General features: G+C 44.3%; 1 long non-coding RNA gene across 1 annotated transcript; it reads right to left on the bottom strand.

Moving 5' to 3' along the window:
- Positions 1-1445: 1445 nt before the first annotated feature.
- Positions 1446-23530, bottom strand: LOC144584441 (uncharacterized). The gene is made up of 2 exons (XR_013538674.1): positions 23246-23530; positions 1446-9481 (listed from the first exon to the last, which is right to left on the bottom strand). It is a non-coding gene; the product is annotated as an uncharacterized LOC144584441 (long non-coding RNA).
- Positions 23531-24061: the final 531 nt, after the last annotated feature.

Below are 24061 nucleotides of genomic sequence, written 5' to 3'. Positions count from 1 at the left end.
TGTAAATGGTGTGATGGACCCCACACCTCCACCCAAAAAGTCTGAATGGAGAGGAGGGAATGATGGAGAGAGGTAGTGGGGTTCATGCACCTCAGTGCATGCACATTTCATGCTCAGCTAGTGAATCCTGGTGAAAGGGTCAAGATGGGTAGCTAAACTCAAAAATCAAATTCCTTCCTTTTCCAGAGCTATTCATGCTCAAGATTTGTCTCCCTACTCAGATACAGCAGAGACACGTTCCCAGAGACCTGGTCCATTCCTCTGAGAGCCTATTTCCTTTCACATGTATTCAAACTTATAGAAATGAGACTGAGAATACCCAGGTTAAAATCCTTGCTCTGTTATGTAGGTGACTTCTCAGTGCTTCTCAGCCTGACCTACACTGAGGCTTGTTGAAGGAACTAATGGGGGAGGGGAGAGGGAGAAAACAACTTGGATGGGTCTAAAAGGAGATTGGGCAAACTCTTGGGGAAACATGGCTATCAAGGGCAGTAGTTTCTAGCCATGGTGATCATCTATGACTGTCAAGGTCAGAGATCTCATGCTCAATAACACGAGCAGAAGGGTGCTGTTGCACTCATCCCCGCACTTCTGAACTTTCCAGTTGAACCACTGGTGGGTCGCAGTGTGAACTGAACACTGGAATAGATAGATAGGTTTCTAGGGAAAGTCAAGGGGTCACTGAGTTTATGAAAAGTGGAATGGAAATAAAACACTTCAAACTATGGCCAAAATCCTGTTGCCTAGCATAGTAAGTTGCACTAGAGTAAATCCATTGAATCAACATGGATCTGGTGAGTCAACCGCCCCATAAGTTCCATTGATTTAAATAGGCCTATTCCAGCTGTGTCTTACTCTGCCAAAATAAGTTGCAATTAGAGTAGGCCCATTAGGATCAATAGAATGTATGGGGCAGTTGACTCATCACATTGATTCAATGTGCTGACATTAGTGCAACTTACTATGCTAAGCAACAGGATTTTGGCCATGGATTTAGGTGACCTCGCATTGCACCTTCTTAGGTTTCAGGATTTGAGACTTTAAAGGGGAAAAGAAATCACCAAGGCCCTACACAATCTAGCAATTTATTTCTCTTCAGGTTCTTGTCTCTGATCTCTTTAATGATCTTGGTCCTTCAGCTCTTAACGGGACATCCACTGCCCAGCCCAAGTAAATGACTTTTACTAGAATTAGAAACTTCCCTCTGCTAATACAAGTAACTGCGGCAAAGCCTCTTGTGATAAGCTCATCCCCAGGAGCTCATGACTGAAGCAGGTGGCCAACGTTGACAGGTCCGGGGTCCATGTTTCTGTCCTGATATCCTCTAGGAGTCACATATATACACACCGTTCTCCTCTTAAGTTATGTTCCACCCATCCAACCATGCTACTTACACCATGATGGACTTTCTAGGCTAAGAAGCTTTTCAAATGTGTCAACTTCCATGGCATATGTATATATTTCCAAAGGAAGCAGCCTTCTTAGTCTCTTGCAGGAAAACCAGTGAAGGGACCTCTGGTATCTTTAAGACTAGCAAATTTTCTCTGCAGACCATCTTCAGATGCACCTTCTCTGAAGAACGACTTCATTATGTTCACCCAAGGTGGTGGAAATTAAGAATTTTCTCAGGTGAGTGCAAAGATGGGAAAGGATAAGCAAAACACATTTTTAAAAATGCATTTCTACAGAGTCTTTCTGCTCCTCTTTGGGGCATAGAGAATGGAAGAGGGATGTGGAACATTTGACCCTCCTGTTGTTTAAAATTAAACCTTGAACCATCTGTTACCACTGGCTTTGGTGGCAGGAGGATCTGGGAAATGATGATTGCAAAGACTCCCCATCCTTAAATAATGGTCAAGCTTGACTGATAAAATAGCCAGGAAGATATCAAGGTGGAAATGATCTCTGTTTCAGAGGGACAACCTTGTAGACTGAATATTCATTTCCCCTGGTATGTTACAATGGTGTTTGTACTCTTGGGCTTCGTCAAGGCCACAGTTCAAGAATTTAGGGAGAACAAGGGGATCTCTAGAAGCAAATTTGATGGAGCTCAGGCCGTTGTATTTTGAGGCCGTCATGAGGAGAGACTTGCTAGAAAAGACAACGATGCTAGAAGAACGATGAAAGCAGCAAGAAAAGAAGAAGACCATTTATGAGATGGATTGATTCGATAGAAGAAGCCACAACTTTGAGTTTACAAGCAATGAGCAAGGACTGCTGATCATAGAACAATTTGTAGGTCAGTCATCCCTAGGCTTACCCCAAGCTGGAGACAACTTGATGCCGTATAACGACAACAAAGACTCTAGAGGTAGGTGTGCTGGACCCCCAAAAAATATCCTGACGTAAATTCAGTCTCAAACAGAGCAGGTGCACCAGGGTGAGGGGCTCAGAAAAGTTCTGTTGATTGGGGACCACAGCGCCTACCAACCCCTTGCGGACAGGACCAATCAACCAACTTCTTCAAACTCCGGGTAAGCCTCACACGCCTGGAGTATGGCAACTGGAAATTTGCCACCCACTTGTCATTGTTTTGTTTCCAAAGAAAGTCGGTCCCCTAAGAAGGCCTTGTAGCAAATCATTTACCCCGAGCCTTACAGCCCCCAATCTAAGGGCCTTTAGAAAGATGCAAAAGTCTTTTCATTCTGCTTTCTCCATCTGTTATGACCCCCCCTCCTACACCCCTTCCCGGTGGCTCTTAATGGCTAAGAGGGTATTCCCCCCCCCTTGATGTGTTGCCCTTCCGAGGAAGCCCTTAAAAATGCAAACGGTGCTGTACAGCTGTCCAAAAATTACTAGCCACTGGGGGGGGGCGGAGGATGTAAGGGCTGCCCCCCCCCCCGAGAAAGTTCTGCTTATTTCACCCCCAGCTTTAGTACATCGAAACAAAGCAGAGGAAGGAAAAAGAACACAGAGGAGGCTGGGAATAAAACAGGCGGGTAAAGATAGGGAGTTTAAATGCGAGATGAGAGGCATTGTTCAATGGTAATCAATGCTTATGTAAAAGCTATTAAATCTTAACTCTGGACTCATTACCACCTCATGGGTAAATATTGGTTTCCCGGGAAGATCTAATTGGGCCGTGTTCGACAATTCTAGCCGGGAGAGAATAATGTTCCAAGTTTCCACCCGTTCTGATAAATAGGGATATCATTAGCCGCATGAAGGAGGTGATCACGACTCTTCCCACCCACCCCCATTTCCCTTCCCCTTGCAAATTATACTAAATAACTGTAATGCTGCAATTTAGCAGCCTAAAGTTCGCCCCATTCAGGGAGCCATCCATAGTCAACAGTTTAAAGTTTTTAAAAAAAGGGAGGAAAAAAAAAAACCCGCTGGGAAAATAGGATCTAATCAGATATCATAAAAACCAGGGGACGAGAGGGGGTCTCTCCCCCCCACCCACTTTTCTATTGTAAGGAAGAAGTCCTAATGAAGCCAAGCACCCAAAGGAGAAGAAGGGAGGGAGGGAGGAGTGGAGAGAGGACTTGCAGTTCTCTTTTCTTGCATTATTGATATATGTGGAAGGAGTTGGGAGCTGGAGGGGGTTCTGAGTCCTCTCCTCTGCTTGTTCACATATCCTCTATGATTTAAGGGTTAGGGCGGCCGAGCAAAATTAAAAGTTACTCATTTGTGCTTTGCATATCATGAGCTTGTCATGGGCTGTCTTTGTTCTCCTTAGGTGGAAGAATAAGGCAAAGGAGGTCCAGAGCAAGGCAAATTGTTAACCCGTGGCTGCACCAACTAATAAACCATCATCTAAACTCAATATGTACACTAACCAAGCAACCAGCACAGGGCAAGGCATACCTTTACACACAGGTGATAGACAAATCTACCCCTGGGGGTTGGTGGGAAATAAAAGCACAGTTACAAGATGGGGGATACGTGGCTCAGGGATGCTACGAGCAAGAAGGATCTTGAAATGGCTGTAGATCGAAAGCTGGATATGAGCCAACAGGGTGATGCAGCTGCAAAAAAGTCAAATGTGATTTTAGGATGCATGAACAGAAGTATGTTCACCAAATCCTGTGAGGTACTAGTTCGCCTCTATTCAGCACTGGTTAGGCCTCACTTAGAGTACTGTGTGCGGCTTTGGACACCACACTTTAAGAAGGATGATGATAAACTGGAACAAGTTCAGAGAAGGGCAACAAGGATGATCAAGGGATTGGAAATCAAGCCCTTGGAGGAAAGACTGAAGGGGGGATAAGATTGCACTTTACAAATACTGTACTTGAAAGGAGTCATAGATAGGAGAGGCATCAATGGCCCACCAGGAGGATGGCAGTATTTGGTCAGCAAATGTTGGAATAGAAAGGAGAATGTTAGACATGCATCGGAGTGAACATGGCTTGGAGACTCTTGCTGATATTTGAGTTGCTGGTAGGTAATCATCTCATTTAGGTTGTATATGATACGGACATGCTGTTCACCTGTTAAGAGGAATGTTCGAGATAGCATTACCCATGGATGCATCTACTCTGTCAGTCCCTGTAAAGGGATACAGCTGTTGACTCAAGACCGGTGTGGTAAATAACAGTGGCACTCTTGTATCAGTGGAGATCCTATAGCAAGAAAAAGAAGATGTATCTGCATGGAGCTTCAGAACCAAGAATATGGATGGTTTCTTTCTATGCACAGAAAGGGAACGTGGGGGGGGGGGGAAGATGAGGAAGTTATTCATGGGGTTGTCAGGATGCATAAGCATCCATAGGTGAGCCGAAGTGTGAAGAGAGAGCCATTTTTGTTGCTGCTGGAGGAGACAGCACTCACCGAAAACAGAGCTTTTCAAATCCTGCTGTGATGAAACGTCCCTGCGTCAACCTTTGGCAGAACCCGGAAGCAGTATGCTCAGGAACTACAGTACCCACAATCCACCCAGCCAGCAAAATTGGTGGCTATGCTTGCTAGCGGATCGAAGTGTTTCAGGCTTTAATTTTTCCAGGTTGTGATTATAGGAGCTTCTCCGAAATGCCAGTAATTAACCGCTATCTGTGATTTTGCTGAATCAGTCCAAAAGTTGGTTTAAGTTGACAAATAATGTAACAACCAAACCCATTCATAACATAGTGGCCGGAATCCTACTATTTATGCCTGCCAGAGTCAGTCTATCCGTGTCAAACGTTAGTTAAGATGTTGTATTGTGCTGTATTTCCTGTTGAACACCAATCATGGGAATTGAAATGTGAAAAGAAATGCAAACACTAACTTTTTAACTAGCGGCGATTTGATCCTGATGGATGGATTTAATGGTGGCCTAATGGTTTGGGACCCTGTTACTTGCTGGAGTGTCTGTCTCCAAGAACATCAGAACATCTGCACCATCAGATCCTTCCAGGCCACGTATTTATTTCCAAGTTGCCACACCAAGGAAAGTCAGGAAAACTTCTACTAGATGTTGGGCCTTTTCGGTGGTGGCACCAGCCCTTTGGAATTGGCTCCTGGTTGAGCTGCGCCTGGCCCCCTCCCTGCCTACTTTTAAGAGGTTGCTAAAGACCGTTCTTTATGGGGGACTTTGGTGGTGACCTCATATAAATGAGACTGCCACCCTACTTGCCTTATTATGAGTTATTGTTTGCCCCGTTCTTGTTTGTGCGGTCTTGAGCGGATGTGTGCTTTTATTCTTTATCATTGTTTCTGTTTGATTGATTGCTATTTCTGCCTGATTTTATTGATTGTTAAACCACCCAGAATAGTGCCTTGCAACTGCAGTATAAAAGGCCAAAAACCAACCAGCAAAGGAATGGAATTCTTCAACTGGATTCTGGCTGATAGGATACAACCAACTTCTAAGTGGCTTTAAAAAAATCACCATCTGTCAATATAGCAGGTGTTTATAAACAATCCTTTCACATTTAAAAACTTTTAAAATGTGGAAATAAATGTGTACATGAACGATGACTTCAGTGGGTCAGAAAAATAAGGTTTGTTGTTAGTAGAGACACATGCCACTCCGGGAGTTTTATCTGAGCAATCCAGGGGAATATAGGATAGTGCTGTTCTCATTGGCTCTTTTTTGCACACCTAAAGCAAAGCAGTGTGTTCTGCAAAAGAGTTCAACCTTTGCCCTTCTGTCAAAAGAAATGCTTAAATATGTCTGCTTCAGGTACTTGGATTCTGTAGAAATCCTGTTCGTCACCCAGAAAGCCAAGATCTGCATTCTTGCCTATCAGGCAGGAAAAGATGTGCCATTGATAATCATCTTGGTCAAAAGCCCCATTTCTCAAGGCTGGATTGCCAATATCTTTCCATTGGTAAATAAATGATGATTCTTCGGCCTGTTCTGACATTTTACCCCCCCCCCCCTCCTCTAATCACCTCCTTCCCAAATTGTTACAACCAGCACTCGTTCTGGATTGATGCTGCTGTTGTTCTGTGCTGTCAAGACGGCTTTCAAGGTGAGATGTTTAAGAGCGGTTTTACCGGTTCTACAACTCCAGCGAGCTTCCACGGCTGAGCAAGGATTCAGACCCTGGTTTCCAGAGTTTCCTAGCCCATCATTCAATCCAACACAATGTTCTACCACACCCACACTGGGTCCATCACTCTACCCACAATGCCACACTGGATTCTAGACTATGCCTTCCTGAACTCCTGAAGCTAACATGGCCCTTCTGAGAGGTGTACTCTAAAATATCCAGGGTAGGTGAAGTGGACGGAGTGACTGGCTAAGACTCAGGAGACCTGGCTCTGTTTCTCTGCTCAGCCATGGAAATTCATGGGTGGGTATGTCTGGAACTGGTTAAAACCACTCCTTAAATATCTAATTTACCTTGAAAGACCTATTAGGGTTGCTACAAATCGGTTCTGACTTGAGGGCACATAAAAAGAACAGTCTGAAAAAAGTAACACCACCATGTTCTGGCATCTACTGGTATCTGTTTCACACTCCTTCCACCTCTCTCCTGTTTTGCAGTGGATAAAGTGAAGGACTAAGAGCATGGGCAGAGTTCCTACTCCAGTCCTCTGAAGATGCCAGCCGCAGAGACTGGCGAAACGTCAGGAAGAGCAACCTTCAGAACACGGCCAAAGAGCCCGAAAAACCCACAACAACTATGGAGGACGAGGACTCTGGAGAACAGGGTTCAAATCCTTAGTTGGCCAAGGAAGCCCATTGGGGGAGTGAAACTGATAAAAACTCTCCTTAAATATCTCATTTACCTTGAAAGCCCTCTTAGGGTCACGCTAAGTGTAGTTCCAACTTGGTTGTGTGTGTCTGTGTGTGTGTGTACACACACTCTCTCTCTCTCCTGTTTAGTACAGATTGTTGGATTAAGTGAGTTTATATGTCTTTCCTTCCACCACCCATTGTTTGATAAGTTGCCATTTGTTTCTCAATGGATGCCAAAGCTCTTCATAATCACCTCTATTGTTTTTAAAATTGCAGTCGTTTACACCCACATTCAGATCCCCTTTGGATAAGGTGAGTGGGAAGGCAGGATGCAAAGAAATTAGGTGTCAGGCCTTACTGCCTCCGTCAGAAACAAGGGTTTGTTCTTATGATGGAAACCAAAGGCTCTTCTTTATGACCGCCAGTCAAGAACTGTGTTTAGGAGGGCCTCAGATTATATTAGAGTCAAAGCCTCTACCGTTTGAGAAATGGTTGCCATCTGTGTTTATTGGGGGGCGGGAGTGAAGTAAGAACCACATAAGTGGAAGTAAGATCCAATGTTTTAGCTCTAATAATTTATTTGGATGAAAGCAGAGGGGTGGGGGAAGTTGCATTATCAGCTTCATGGATTCCGTACTGTGTCATGTATTGATTAGTTGCCATTGTTAATTCATCATTTTTCCCTCATAATTTTGGCCTCCAGCATCCTTTGCTGCCAAATTTGGTGACAGGGCTCATGTGACCAGACATGCTGTCACCTCCGTACATGGACGGTGGGATTTGATGTATGGGACAAAGGTAGGAGCAGTACATTTCCTTTCCCACAAAGAAAATTTCCAGACAAACTGCACTTCGACGCAGTCTTTCCAAGCAGCCTCACCATGCTTCAATGACAGCCGACTTGGGGACAAGGTTTTCCCATCTGAAAACGGGTCGGGGTACGAAGAGTGGGAATTGACCTAGTTTGAAATCCATGACATAGAGGAAGATGCTAGGAAATAAAACTTAAGAGGCTCTTTAATGACTCTGAAGCCTTTCTAGAATATTCCATCAATTGTCACTACTAATGGCAGAGGTGATGTCTGGTCTAAGCAGAGAGGACTTGCTTTGCCTCTGATTTTGGGGCTGGGACACCCCCTTTCTGCTTAGACCATTGCTGTCCTGCGTCTAGTAAAGATGACAGTCTTGCACAATGAAAACGTTAACCAAAATGATTTCCTCCACCACAACCATGTTTAATATTGCACGGTTGAGTGTTCAAATACTGTCTTTTACCGAGCTATAGCCTCTTTGGGTCATTTTCAAGGGAAAAGGCAGGGTAACAATATTTTTAATAAAATAAAAGAGAATTCAGAAGTAACTTAAGTCTCAACAGGCAGTGAATTTTGGCTTCCCGTGTGCTTTGGGCATGCGGGATGAATGTGTAGGGCTAACTGAATGACCTTCTGAAATGCTGAGCTAGACATGTAATAATGGGCTCAAGCTGCAGGAAGCCAGATTTAGGCTGAATGTCAGGGAAAACCTCTTAACTGTTAGAGCAGTACGACAATGGAAGTCGAAGCAACGTTCTCAGGAGGTGGTGAGCACTCCAACACTGGAATCATTCAAGGACAACCATCTATCTGATCTGCTTTGATTGGGATTCCTGCCTTGAGCAGGGGGTTGGACTCTGTGGCCTTATAGGCCCCTTCCAACCCCATTAGTCTATGATTCTATGAGCCGCATAAGTGACTTAATTAATTCATTAAGTCAATCGATAAGAACACTCAATGAACAATGAATAGGAAGACATAAAGGCACATTGGCGTGAACCTGGATGATGAGATGCTATTGTTCAGAAAGATGGCACTCTTCCTGGTTCATACTCAGGCACCCAGTACTTCATAAGAAGTGGTCATTTACCACCCTGACAGTTTTCCCTACACAAGTGTAAATAAGACATTGGATTCTGCCTCCTTGGTCAATCACCACTCCTTGTTGTCCCATGGCTGCTGGTCAACTACTTATTGTAGACCAAATCTCCCCCACCCATGTAACCCTTCAGATGCAGCTGAACCTCAACACCTACCATCTTCACCCAACAAGACCTTGGAAGTTGTACACTGTAGAAGAAGTAATAGAGGCAGAAACTTTAGAAAAGTTTAGTGCGACCCCTTCAGCATAGGAGTTACAGATACAATGCCTGACCTTTCTCTTGGGAAAATAATTTCTTGGAACCACCGCACCCAGAAATCTCCGAAGAGCCCTGCTGGCTGGGGCATTATGAAGATCTCATTCCAAGGTGACTCTTCAGCGCTCTGTTCTTAACAATATTCCCGTAGAGCCTTCGCATCACCGCCTCTTCTCACGTGCCTTGCGGAAAATGTTCTGCATATGGGATAAAGTAGATAAGGAACAGTTTCTCTTCTCCCCGGAGTCTGACAAAAGCAGCACCCCTTCGGAGGCTCCCTTTAGTTTTCAGGAGATGCTGTCCTCTGCACCACGATAAATAGCTCCCTTCCCTTTCCATTGAATGGAAGACACTCCTGCAATCAACCCGACTGAATTTCATTACTTTGGCATTGTGACGGCTGTACACGGCAGAATAAGTAACCCAGGAAGAAACTTCAGATTGGTTCACTAAAACCTGTTTCTCATTCTCACTGCAGAAAAAGTGTACATACTGGACATATTTATGAAATCTATATACTACTAACACTAACAATCATGGGCCACTGACTTAACGGTGACCCTTTTTATGGTTTTACAGGCAATGAACACCCAGAAGTGGTTTAGCTTTCTCTTCTTCTGGGGGCACCCTGGAGGGATGTGGGGAGAGCAGGAATGTTTTGGATCCCATGGGTGCAAATGGGAGTGTGATCAATCATCCTCCTAGAACTGCAGATCTGGAAGGCACCCTACGGATCATCCAGTCCAGCCCCCCTTAAGGAGGCACAGTGGGGAATGGAACCCCCAATCTCTGGTTCCACAGCCAGATGCCTAAACCACTGGGCTGTATAACTCGCATTGTTTGTGGTGCAGTCTGATGCAAACTATTTCTTGATGACCGCATGGCGATACCTGCACCCAAGCTCCATTCTGACCCCAATCCATGCCTAAGCTGGACCTTGTTTGGTCTAGGAACCGAGCGTGATGAATCATACAGCTAGAAGCTACCTCAAGGGTCATCAGGTCCAACCCTTTGCCAATTTCAGGAAATCTGCAGCTATAGAGGAATGGAGTTGGAAGGGGTTCTATGAGACCATCAAGCCCACCCCCTTGTTCAATGCAGGAATCCAAATTAAAGTAAAGCTGACAGATGGTTGTCCATTTTTTCCCTTGAATGCTTCCAGCGCTGGAAGACTCACCACCTCCCAAGTTAATTGGTTCCATCATCATCCTGCTCTAACAATTAGGAACATTTTTCCTCATAGTTAGCCAAAATTTGGCTGCCTTATGATGTGTCCTCGGGATCAGGAGAGAGTAAAAGCATTATTCGTTTGTCAGGTTGCTGAGCTATTGAGCATTGTTACAAAGTGAAGCCTCGTTCAGCAAACCACCAGTAAGAATAATTTCGGTGTCTTTTTAATCTCTGTGGACCGGCATCGGAACTATCAAAATGCTCTTTGGGAGAAACCCCTGCCTTGTCGTCTCTGTTCGCAAATGACAGTGGTGAGGGGAGAGAAAGACCCTGGTAGATACTTAAGATTTGACTCATTGATGCTGAAATGGAAATCTATAGAACTTAACCACTGCCCAGAGATGGGAATCTACTCTCCTCCAGGAGGAAGAAAAGGTTGAATGAACGGCGCAGCCAATTACACGCTCATTGAATGGTAAAAAGGCCGGCCCCCAGGAATTTTGCTGTCCTTCGCTGATTTAACGAATGCAACGCAGCAGAGATAAATCCTGTCACAAGTTTCCCAGCTATATAATCGCCCGTTGCAAGAGCAGAGATGGCCTGCTGGACCCCTTTTGAGTCCTGCTCACTGCAGCAGAACCACACTTAACTCTCCTGCTGAAACTGGAGGGCTCTGTTTTCAGCTGGATTTGGGAACTCTGGATTTGCAACACAATGGGCCTTGGGGCTGCTTTTAAGCCACCCCTTCACGTTTCCAAGCTTTGGAAGCAGGGCCTTGTTTTCAAGACGGATTTCTGCTGGCTGAGTGGTTGGGAAGTTTCCTTGTTTGGAGAGGGGGAAAGAACGAGCAACGCTGGCAGCCGACGGAAAAACAAAAAATGAAAGTTCTGCATGTACATCAGTCATCGAAGCTTTCTTCTCTGTCTTTCCCAGGCATGGAAGAGAACAGTAGAAAGCAGGCGAGCAGACTTAGTCGTTGGGCAGAACATGTTTCAGACCAAATCCGAAGAAACAAAAGGAAGAGGTCTAGAAATAAAGAGGCTGAAATCTAACTAAATGTGCACACTGGATCAATGGGGCTTCCAGATCTCTTGCTTGAAGAAGACTCTTTCATTTAATGGGTCTTCACTACTGGGAGCTGACAATCAAATTGAGCCCAAAGGTTTGGAAAGCAAACCCACTCTAAAAACCCCCAAATCAGACTGTGGCAGGACATAAATCCATATATCTCCCAGTGGAGCTATTTCTTTCTGTGTGTATATGTAATATAATGTGTGTGTGTGTGTGTGTGTGTGTGTGTGTGTGTGTGTGTGTGTGTGTGTGTGTGTGTGTGTGTGTGTGTGTGTGTGTGTGTGTGTGTGTGTGTGTGTGTGTGTGTGTGTGTGTGTGTGTGTGTGTGTGTGTGTGTGTGTGTGTGTGTGAGAGAGAGAGAGAGAGAGAGAGAGAGAGAGAGAGAGAGATGCCTTATCCAGTCATTGATTAGCTAAGTACCAATAGGTTGATTCATTTCTGACTTATGGCTATTCTCCCAAGGTGTACTAACTATGAAATATAAAAAGAGCATGCTAGATAGCTCAGTGGTTTAAGCACCTGGCTAGAGAGCCAGAAGTTGGGAGCCCAATGCCCTGCTTTGCTTCTTTGGCAGGATCTGAACTCAATAGAAGTGGTTTACTAGTCTCTCCTTCTGGTGGCACTATGGGGTCTCCATGCAACTTGACCAAGGCCACACGTGGCAGGACACAGTAACCCCCTAGACTAGTGGTCTCCAACCTTGGGCCTCCAGATGTTCTTGGACTACAACTCCCAGAAGACTTAACCATCAACTCTGCTGGTCAGGACTTCTGGGAGTTGAAGTCCAAGAACATCTGGAGGCCCAAGGTTGGGGACCACTGCCCTAGACCACACAATCCGGGTCATCTCAGTTGGCCCTTTGGGGGGGGGCACAATGGGGATTTGAACTCCAGGCCCTTGGCTCCATCAATTCTGAAATGAAATGGAATCTGCAAGATCAGAAGTCTCTCTGATTTCATAAAGAACAGGAAGAAAAGAGTGTTGCGTGCTCATTGACAGATGGACGGTGGAAGTTCTTGGCATCTCTGGTTAGAACGCAGAGAGCTCTGTGCTCAGAAATGTCATTAAGAAGCCATTAACTCCACCCATGGGAATGGAAAGAACTTATTGCCTTAGGTTTTGAAGGAATCCTAAAATAGGATGCTTCTGTGTTCTTCAACATTGTTTTGACCTTCATCAAAAACTGTTCTGGGTCTCAGTTGTATCTTCAGGTCATGTCTATTGCTTTGGAATACTTGACTATTAAAAAACAAAACAACAAAATTTACCTCCTAGATAATCTAAATCCAAAGGCTCCTAAGGCTATGCTCTCCAACCACGTTATGATTCATTCAGATTATTCTGGGTCTACTATCTAGAACTAAGATGTTCTGGAGCCAACTCCTTGTAGACACGTCTTCAAATTGAGCCCAGAAGGTCTACATCTAGACTACAGAACTGTAAAATCCGGAATCTGAATGGCCCTTCACTCTGATGATGAATACAACCACTGTGGTGTAGAGTACAGTGGGGTCTCTACTTAAGAACTTAATCCGTATTGGAAGGTGGTTCTCAAGTTGAAAAGTTCTTATGTTGAATCTGCATTTCCCATAGGAATGTATTGAAAACCATTTAATCCGTATCTGCTCTTTTCCGTCCATAGAAACTACAGTGGAACCTCAACTTAAGAACTTAATTCGTTTTGGAATGGTGTTCTTAAGTTGAAACGTTCTTAAGTTGAAGCAAAATTTCCCATAGGAATGGACTGAAAACCAATTAATCCGTTCTGGCTGTTTTTTTGTTATGTAGAGGTGCGTTCGTACATTGAAGCATTCGTTCCCATAGGAACTAATGCAAAGCTGGTTAATACGTACTCTACCACTAGGGGGAGAATTTTTTTTAACCTAAGATGACCTAAGGTTAAAAAAAGAGCAGGAAAGGTTTTTTTTTCCTGTTCTTATCTTAGATTTCTGTTCTCAAGTAGAAGCAAAATTTAGCAAATGGAGCTGTTCTTAAGTTGGATTGTTCTTAAGTAGGGACGTTCTTAAGTAGAGACCCCACTGTACAGGACTAAGATTCAAGAGACAAAATTCCAGATCTCCTCTTCCCCATGGAGACAGCATGAAACCTCTACTGGGTTGCTATAAACTGGATGTGACTTTGTGCCACATACCTCCCCCCCTCCCCAAGTTAAGGTGAGTTGAGACAAAGAGATTCTTATCTTTGTTCCTCTCCCACTAGAAACCAGTCCTCATCGTGCCTATTAGTTATCTATCTGCATATGTATTGAGCCTGCATTTCACCCCATAGTGCATAGCACTTTCTGGGTGGTTTACAACAGTTGGTTGGGGCATCTTTAAGCAGCAACGCTGCGTGGCCCAACCCAAACCGCTCTCTCAGATCCTGGAGCTGGGTGTCTCCCCTCCCTGTACTCCCTCCACTGTTTCTTTTGCCTTGAATGATCAGCTGTAGCAATCTGTTGCATTTCACAACGACCAAAGAGAATCAGAAGACGTTCATTACAAATTGCAGCAGACTGCTAGAGCTCAGCCTTCAAGGTAAGGAATGATCTTGCTTGCTGTGTTGTATATCACAGTAGTCTAGAGCCGGGCCTCGAGGGTCCATTAGCCCAAATGCTGGCCAAAATAAGACATCCAGGGCTATAGCATGCCTATGAAATCGGGAGCAACCTGGCTGGAGGTCGCCCGAGCTTGATTTGAGTGTCCAATTTCCTTCTTATTCCAGTCTCTGTTGAGACAGGGGGTCATTTCAAGCAAGCAAAATATATTTTCAGACTTCATCGGGTGACTGGGTAACCAGAAGACCCATGGGAATGGCGAATAGGGCCCTTCTCAAGCAAAAAAAGAAGGAAGGAAGGTTAAAAGCACATCTGCCAGCCCCGCATTCACATTCTCAAGCTGTGCTCCCGGCACTCAGCACGGAAAAGAGAATAGGCTGAACCAAGAGCCCAACTGTGAGCAGCGATTTATAAAAGGGATGATCCCATACAGGTAAAGACGGGCGAATCCATGAGTCGCAGTGCAATCACGGAGAAAATGAACTCTTCCCTCAGTGGGGGGAAGCGGTTTTGTCTTTGAAAGGATGGATGCTAAGCAGTTCCAAATGAAGGCATTCAGTAAAGGCAGGACAGTAGCCTCCAAACCACAAGCCATTCAAAATCAAAACAAAGCAAAACACTCCCCCATTCCTCATTTTCCATTTTCACACAATCCAAATTAGCCAAGTGAATCAGGATAATATATTGCTTCAGTACTTCCTCTCCCCCTGTCTTACTTCTAGAACAGGGCTGAACAGGACATTTTGCTGCCTGGGGAGGATACGATGGGCGCACACCCAAATTAAGGAGTGGGGTATCCAGAGACAGTCCAGAACAGGGTTTTCAAGACAAGGGAGATATTTAAGGAGTGGCTTTACCCGTTTTGCTCTCCCAGCGAGTTTCCATGGGCCAAGCAGAGATTCAAACTCTCTTTTCCAGAGTCCTAGTCCATCACTCTATCTACTACACCCCACTGAGAATCAGGGAATCACTACACCCCTCTGGCATGTGTGTGTTGGGGAGGAGGGGGGTAAAAAGTAAATAAATGCAAACGAGAAGGAAAAATTTGGGCTGCAGTGCCCACAATCCCCCTGTAACCTAACTAATACTTTGCCCTATTTGGGGCACATCATGAGAAGGGAGGTTTCTTTAGAGAAAGCAATAATGCCAGGAAGGGTTGAAGGCAAAAGAGGAAGATCAAATACAAGATGGATTGACTCCCTCAAGGAAGCCACAGACTTGAGTTCTCAAGACCTGAGCAGAGCTGTTGAAAACAAGACGTTTTGGAGATGGTTCATTCATAGGGTGACTAAGTTAGAGGCAACTTGAATGGCACATTACAGCAACAGCAGCAGCTCAAGAAAAGAACTTTCTCAAACTCTCTCTCAAAAAAAATACTCCTGTAACCATTCGCCAGCAGCTGTAGCTGAACAGATTGTTTTCTAGATTTTACTTGTGTGGAATTCACACTTCTTCCAAGTTGTCCTGTAGATTTCCCCCAGACTGGAATTCAACAGGCTTTCTTACAAAACATGTTGTCCCTTCAGAGACCCACCCATGATTTATCATAGCCAAGATAAGCCAGACTCAATGATTGGCTTAAAGTGAATACCAAAAGGAGAGTGGGAAGGGAAGAGATATTCGGATAAGGATAGGCCATTGACTGCATTTAAAAGGCATCTGATAATATTATCTCTGTTGTTGTTGTTTAGTCACTACGTCATGTCTCACTCTTCGTGACCCCACGGACCAGAGCACGCCAGGCCCTCCTGTCTTCCACTCCCTCCCAGAGTTGGGTTAAAGTCATGTTGGTTGCTTTGATGACCCTGTCCAACCACCTCATCCTCTGTCATCCCCTTCTCCTCTTGCCTTCACTCTTTCCCAACATCAGGGTCTTTTCCTTTTTGATTTCCTTCAGAATGGAAAGGTTTGTTCTCCTTGCAGTCCAGGGGACTATCAAGAGCCTCCTCCAGCACCACAATTCAAAAGCATCAATTCTTTGGCTGTCAGCCTTTTGTTATGATCCAGCTCTCACTTCTATACATTGCTACTGGAAAAATCATAGCTTTGACTATGCGGACCTTTGTCAGCAAGGTAATGTCTCTGCTTTTTAAGATACTGTCTAGGTTTCTCATCGCTTTCCTCCCAAGAAGCAGGCGTCTTTTAAGTTAGGGGCTGCTGTCACCATCTGCAGTGATCATGGAGCCCAAGAAAGTCAAATTTGTCAATGCCTCCATGTCTTCCCCTTCTATTTGCCAGGAGGTGATGGGACCAGTGGCCATGATCTTAGGGGTTTTTTTGGTGTTGAGCTTCAGACCATTTTTGGTGCTCCCCTCTTTCACCCTCATTAAGAGGTTATTTAATTCCTCCTCACTTTCTGCCATCAGAGTGGTATCATCTGCATATCGGAGGTTGTTGATATTTCTTCCTGCAATCTTAATTCCATTTTGGGATTCCTCCAATCCAGCTTTTCGCATGATGTATTCTGCATATAAGTTAAATAAGCAGGGGGATGATATACAGCCTTGTCGTACTCCTTTCCCAATTTTGAACCAATCAGTTGTTCCATGTCCAGTTCTAACTGTTGTTTCCTGTCCCACATATAGGTTTCTCACGAGATAGATAAGGTGGTCAGGCACTCCCATTTCTTTAAGAACTTGCCATAGTTTGTTGTGGCCCACACAGTCAAAAGCGTTTGCGTAGTCAGTGAAATATTATCTCTGAGCTCTGATTAAATCTAGTGATTCACACATTATTCCAGACGAAAGGTTCTTTGAACTGGGAGAGGATCTGATGACTAATAAATGGTTCAAAATCATTTACTTTCTACTCAGAGGTTTAGCCACAGACCTCAACCACTGATCTATCCACCCAGCTTTACTGGCTGGATAGCTCAATGGTTTAGATCTCTGGCTGCAGAGCCAAAGGTTGGGAGTTCAATTCCCCTCTGAGCCTCCTAGAGTCAGCCTGGGTGGCCTTGGGCAAGCTGCACAGTCTTAGAATTCCCCCCCCCCCAAAAAAAGTGAATAGTAAACCACTTTACCTAGAAAACGTTGGAAAGAATCACCGTTAAGTCAGAAATGACTCAACATCACATGATTATGGCCAGGGAGTTGGGGCATAGAGGTCATGCATTTGGCTTTGGGATCTTCTAATCCCTGTATTCTTTTCATGTACCTTCATGTCTGGCCTACCTTGCAGGGTTGTCATCGGAGGAAAGGTGGAAAGGAGGAGCGCTGGGCACCTAAGCACCTTGGAAGAAGGGCAGCATATGGCATCTTCCCCCTTGGTGGAAAGTCAGCTGCCAGGTCTAATGATCTGAAAAGTTTTCAGATGCATTGGAGGAAGATCAACAAAATAAAAGTCAAATGGTAGATATTGTGTGCCAGTGGCAATTTTAAGTTGTGTGAGAGCTTTAAACCTTATAATAATCATGTGCTGTCAAGTCAATTGCGACTTACAGTGATTCTTTCCAGGGTTTTTCGGGTAGAGAGTACACAGACTATTCCCTTCTTCTGGGACTGGTCCTGGGACTGTGCAGCTGGCCCAAGGCCACCCAGGCTGGCTCTTCTCCCATGTGGGAGAATCAAACTTCCAACCTCTGGCCCCATCGCCAGAAACTTAAACCATTGTAATTTTAAACCTCCTAGGGATAAATATAAAAGGAGAAAAAGGGCAACTTTTTTTATAAGTGTGTTTCTGAAAAGTAGACAATGGAACCAACAATCTAGAAGGACATGTCTGGTCTCACCGGAAATCCACAGTCAATGGACTGCTATTTTATGGGTATACTTTAGTTGGGAGTTCCTGTCGTGATTAGAGGGGTGGGACTAGATGGTCTCTACAGCCACTCCACCCCTCTCTGTTGGGTTATGGCAGTGTAGGGGGCATTGGCTTGGGAAACACTAGAAAGATATGATGGCTGTAGTGGTCAGAGTGACCCAGATGTGGGTGATTCAGCTTCCAGACTCTTTAGCCATGAGCCATGAAACTCATCAGATGACTTGTTTTTCAGCTTGATTTGCCTCTTTTGTCTGAGGTGGGGATACTGTGGTGAGAAGGAGGGTCCCATACCTGGCCCTGGGTTCATTGGAAGATACATGAGATGGAAAACATAACAGACCAATAAAGTATAACTATATTATCTATCCCTCTGCCTCTCTCCCTTTGCCCCACTCCTCCTTTGTTGAATGTTAGATCTACAATGGGGAAGGTTTTCCCTTGGGAACGTCCTGCGGGTTCAGATCTAGGCCCTCGACCAACCTCACATGAGGGCACCAAGAAGGTCCAGTAATACTCGCAAGATGTACTTGCGAACTTGCTGGCATAAACAGCCCTCTTTAGGGATCCAGTTGTCCTAGAAGGCCACCCATTGCATTTATACCCTAGTTCTTCCTGCAGGGAGTTCAAGCCAATGTACGTAGCGTGCTCTTCCTCCCCACTCTGTTCTTCCCAACCACCGTGTGAGGGAGGTCAGGCAGAGAAAGAGTGCCAGGCCCACAAAGGCAACTGGTAGGCTTCATGACTTTGTTGTTGTTGAGTCGTTAAGTCATGTCCAACTCTTTGTGACCCCATGGACCAGAGCAGGCCAGGCCCTCCTGTCTTCCACTGCCTCCCGGAGTTGGGTAAAATTCATGTTGGTCGCTTCAATGACCCTGTCCAACCATCTCGTCCTCTGTCGTCCCCTTTTCCTCTTGCCTTCACACTTTCCCAACATCAGGGTCTTTTCCAGGGAGTCTTCTCTTCTTCATGACTTTGTAAGGAGCCAATTCCACAATCAAGCTACTGTGCCACACTGCAGGTAGCCAGGCTATGGGACAACACCCATGTTTGGTCCACAGGTTCTTCTCAGAACCCATTTGAGATGATCAGCCCCTTCCAGCAGGGACCTGTCCTCTCTAAAACACCATGCACATGGATTATAGATGAAAACAAAATGATAAAATCATCGTAGGGTTGGAAGGGACATCAGAGGTCTTCTAGTCCAACCCCTTGCCCAAGGCAGGAGACCTCATACCATCCCAGACCTCATACCGTCCCGGACATATAGCTGTCCAATCTTTTCTTGAAAACCTCCAGCGATGAAAGTTTAGAAAGTTTTAAAAAGTTAGTAAAAAGTGCAAGTTAAAAAAAGACTTCTGTTTATTCTGATGTGAGCTTTCATAGACAAGTCCACGTCATCAGACAAAAGAGAAGGAGAAATAGCCAGTGCATATGGATGGTGCTTTTAAATTAGCAATAGTGACCTTTGAATAGTTTTGGCCAGCCTTATCTTCCCAATAATAAATGCAGATAGGATTTAATCAGCTCCTTGCTGCTAAGTCCCAGAGGGTGGGGATAGGGAAAATTCTGCTGTTTAGATGTTTGCTAGTACATCCCATCATGCAGCTAAATGAATAATTTTGAAAACCCATTCTCTGAAATAGCCACCCCACAAACCCCATACTCAGCTTGTAAATGACCATCCTTTAAAGATATCAAAAAGATTGCATCACATGCAGGATGTTGCCTGTCAGTTCTTCTGGTGCTAACTATCCTACTCATATTTTTTTTGATTTATGATTGTAAGTTCCCGGGAGGCAGAGACCTGGCTGTAAGCTGCTGTACAAAGTATTACGAACTTTAGAGCCACTATATGAATTTTTTAAAAATATATATTTAAGACAGTTAGTGGCTTTGGATGAACTTGCCAACTTTTTGCACAAAGCAGAGAAGAAATTCATTTCTTTGCTTACACGGCTATTTTTCTCCTTTTTCCGTATCTAGAAGTCTGACTGAGACTTGGAAGGGAATCAATGAAGGAATTAGGAAAAAAAATCATTAAGTGTAAGGAGGTGTTGCTGGAGACCGAGAATATCCAAACTCTTATGTTGTGGCTAGACAGTAAAGATAGTGAAGAGAAAAAAATGATTTGTTTGAAATGCATTGCTGGAGGAGAGCTTTGCAGATACCCTGAACGGGCAGAAAGACAAACAAGTGGGTCCCAGATCAAATCAAGCCAGAACTATCTCTGGAAGCAAAAAAAATGATGAAACCGAGGCTTCCCTACTTTGGGCACATCCTGAGAAGGCAAGAGGATTCTCTGGAAAAGGCAAGAATGCTGGGAAAGGTGGAAGACAGCAGGAAAAGAGGAAGATAAAATATGAGATGGACCAATTCCTTAAAGGAAGCCACAGGATTAAGTTTGCAAGAGCTGAGCAGGGGCCGTTGATGACAGGGCATTGTGGAGATCTGTCATTCATAGCTTCCCCATAAGTCGGAGGTGACTTGATGGCGCATCATAAGTGCAACCAGGGCTGGCCGTTCCTCTTCCTAACTAACATGTGTTTGCTTTTCCAAAAAGAGAGGTATGAAATATATGCAGTGAAATCTGACTCTTCTTTTTGGGAAGACCCCAACTATATATTTTTTTTTTTGTTATCCCCAAAATATAAAGCAACAGCCTCCATGAGCCTAGAAAATATTTCCTACTGATATGAAGAAGAATGGATTTTTTTTTCAGTATAAGGGTGCCTTGTTTTAAAGTGTTTCTTATTTAGTTTGCTTTCTTCCACCTGTTGCCCAGTAGTTGGACTACGATAGCAACCCTGCTGATGGTTGGGGATGATGGGGCTTGTAGTCCCACACCTCTGCAGGGAAACAAGGCTAAGTCAATGAGTGGGTTGGGAAGGACAGCCTCTTAAGCCAAGGTAATCAGCAATGAAAGTTCCTCTTTTTTTGGTCTACAACTCCTAGTAAAGAATTCTGAAACCTATAGCCCATGATGGGGATTCTGGGACCTAGAATCCAAAGAGTAACTAATGACAAATTCAGATATGCATGCACATATTGCTATGTGCCGTCAAGTTACCTTCAACTTATGGCGACCCTATAAATGAGTGATCGCCATCATATCCTATCATCAACTGCCCTGCTCAGCTCTTGAAAAGCCAATCCTGTGTCTTCCCTTTAGGGGGTCAGTTCATCACGTATTCGATCTTCCTCTTTTCCTGCTGCCTTCAACTTTTCCCAGCATTATTGTCTTTTCTAGAGAACCCTGCCTTCTCATGATGGGCCCAGGATCTGACAGCATATCCCTTACTGTTTAAACTGAGAGGCATTTGTCTTCCTAAAACCTGTCTAAACTTATTCCATTGAAGTGGAAACAGAAGTTCCTTTTGTGATTTCTAGCGGAATATTGTCTAAACAAGACAGACTGATTGATTTGCAAGTGGACGATAGAGCCAAATAATTCTTAAGGGGAGCCAGGTTTTTGCAAATTTCCCAGAGCTCCTGGAGGTCAAGGTTGTGACCATCTGCAAAGTTTCTTGACAGGCAAGTCCAGTTCCAAGAGGTGTAGATTTGGGGTAAACTTCTCAAACTATGCCTCATGAAATAATAAGAAAGGCAAGATGAGAGTTACTTGCAAGTGGCTAAAATTCTCTCTTCTTCCCTTTTGCTACATTTAAGTGTCCTTGTCTCATCCAGCTTTGGCGATCTTAAGAAGGTTTTCAGGGTATGTAAGATATTTAAGGAGTTTTGCCTTTTTTAAAAAACTTACTGCCTTCCCAATGAGTTTCCATAGTTATGGGAGGATTTGAACCCTGATCTTCTGAGTCCTAATTCTTCACCCCATTCCATCACTGCTGTCTCTTATTGTTCCACTTTTACTCTGGAGAAAAAGAGGGAAGGGATTCAAAAGGACTAAACGCCTCCCCCACCCAATTACTCCCAATGACGAAAGGTGGCCCCAGTAGGTCTTCTTGAAGGTAACCAAGAATGCAGTTCTCCTCCTGGGAGTCAGCCCCATTGAAGTCCATAGGGTTTGCTTTCAAGCAGATAGGGCTGTGTACTAAGATGCCATGGAGGGAGAGAAATGACTTTTTCCCTTCTTCAACAAGCTCTGTTGCATTAAAATCAGCCTGAGAATCAAACCCAGCTATTTGGTGTTGTTTGCCTCTGATAAAAAGTATACAATCATGGAAACTGACACCACATCAAATTTGTTTGCATTCAGGACAAAAGTTTATAAAAATAAATGCCTATCTCACAGGGCTTACTCTTAAGTAAATTTCACTGAATCAAATGGCCTTTGCTCCATCGATTTAGAAGTGTAACTTCTATCATGCATACTCCCCAAATCAGCTACCTGGCCTGGAACAGACAGATCTCCATCCATACACTCTCTCAAAACTATGTCTTTTTGGACTCAGTGGCAGAAGCCAGCCTTCAATCTTGCAAAGATTTCTCAACTTAAAAGTCATTTGAAAACCCTGTTTGAAACACTTGCTGGGAAAATGAGTGGTACCAACTGTGGTGAAACTGACTTCCGAGTAGACCCATCTAAGATTTTTGCTCCCTGACTCGCCCTTCATAAGTTTCCCTTGCTCCAGTTTTAAAAAGGAAAGTTTTGGGGTTGTTGTTTTTTTTGGGGGGGGCAATAGAATCTGGGTGAATCTGCTTTATTTCTGTAGTCATTCGTTATAAGGAAAGTTACCGAAAACTGAAATTTAAAGATGCACACACCGTACAAACGAGCAGGTGACTCCATTCAGAATAAAAATTGAGGGAGACAAAATTAAAACTCATGATGTCAATATTCTCTTTCCCTCTGCTCTGACTGATTTTGATTGTAACCCTGTTGGGGGCAGAAACGTACACTCCCCCATCCCACCTTGTCCATAAAAATCAAATCAACCAGTGCATAGGTGATGTCCTATCAATAGAATAATTGCATAACATAAAAGCAAAATTGAGCGCTATTAGAAGGCAAACGGCAGTTTTAAATTGTACCAACAGAAGAGCTGATTTGGGCATTCGGCCAACTAACTTCCAAAGTTTAAAAAAAAAGGGGGGGGGAGAAAGGTATCTAGAACTGAGCAGAATTAAAGGAAATCGAAAGGTTTCAAACCATTCAATTATTCAGCCTTCCTTGGAGTTCTGTACCCAATTCATTTTTAATAGCGTCTAATTAAGGTTTTGCCAACCGGATCCACGCATTTGTAAATATTTCAGCACAAGACACGGTTTTTCCGCCCCCGAACAAGCTCGGATCTCGAGTTACTTCTCGAGTTAAGGGTAACGTTTCAGAGAATTTAAAAAAAAGAAAGAAAAAAGGGGAGGAACCTCAAGAAACAGCTTTTCCTGGAGAAATACGGCTGTTTCCAGAAGGCAACAATTTAATTTATTTACTTATTTGACTTACCTACCGCCTATCCGGCTTCCAGGGCACTCTGGGAGATTTACAACAGAAAGAAACCAACAAGTGGTTTCGAACCCCGAAATTGCAAAGCTGCGGCTCCAAATCACGCTTTCTAGAGAGCAAGTCCCCCTAAAACTTCGTAATCTTCTAAACCTAAGGAGCAAGGCCCATTTAATTCAGTCTGCAAGTTCAGTTACTGCTCTTCTAATCCGAAGTCAGACCGAGTCAGAGCAAGTACCTTTACTCCCGAGTCGCGTGCCGCGGATTGCAGCCTTTACTCTCCCCCCATTTTTTAAAACTGCTTAAATTGGAATAGACACTGTCGGAATGAAAACCCCGATGCCTTGCAGCCCCGGGTCGGTCAAACCAGAATTCGCTCTCTTCGTCCGGGAAATTGGGACTCACTCTGGATGTTAAGCGGTCTAAATCCCAGGTGGAAATTTCCCCGGGCGCGGTGTGTGTGTCTGTGTGTGTAACGCCGTCTCCATCTCTTGAAGGAAAATGATGCAGAAACGACTAAGCCTTTTTATTTGGAGTAAGTCTCGGCGCATCTTCCCTGCGGATTCCTAAGCGGAGTGGCTCCGAATTCGCCCCAGTTTCAAAAGAACGCAGAGACCCTTCGACGTGAAATACGCTTAAGGATCCCAAGGGAAGGACTCAAACGCAGAACTAATTGCTCCACGGGAGACCTACTAGTTTAAAAGAAAAGATGGGAGGGAGTGCGTCTCAGTCCTTTGTTAGCCCCTAAAGCAGTACGAAAATAAATGTAAATAAAGTTTTTAAAAAGAAGGAAGAAAGTACATCGTAAATTCCGCAAGG

The sequence above is a fragment of the Pogona vitticeps genome, chromosome 11, assembly GCF_051106095.1.
Source record: "Pogona vitticeps strain Pit_001003342236 chromosome 11, PviZW2.1, whole genome shotgun sequence".
Taxonomy (NCBI): Eukaryota; Metazoa; Chordata; class Lepidosauria; order Squamata; family Agamidae; genus Pogona; species Pogona vitticeps.
This window is presented reverse-complemented; position numbering and strand designations above follow the sequence as displayed.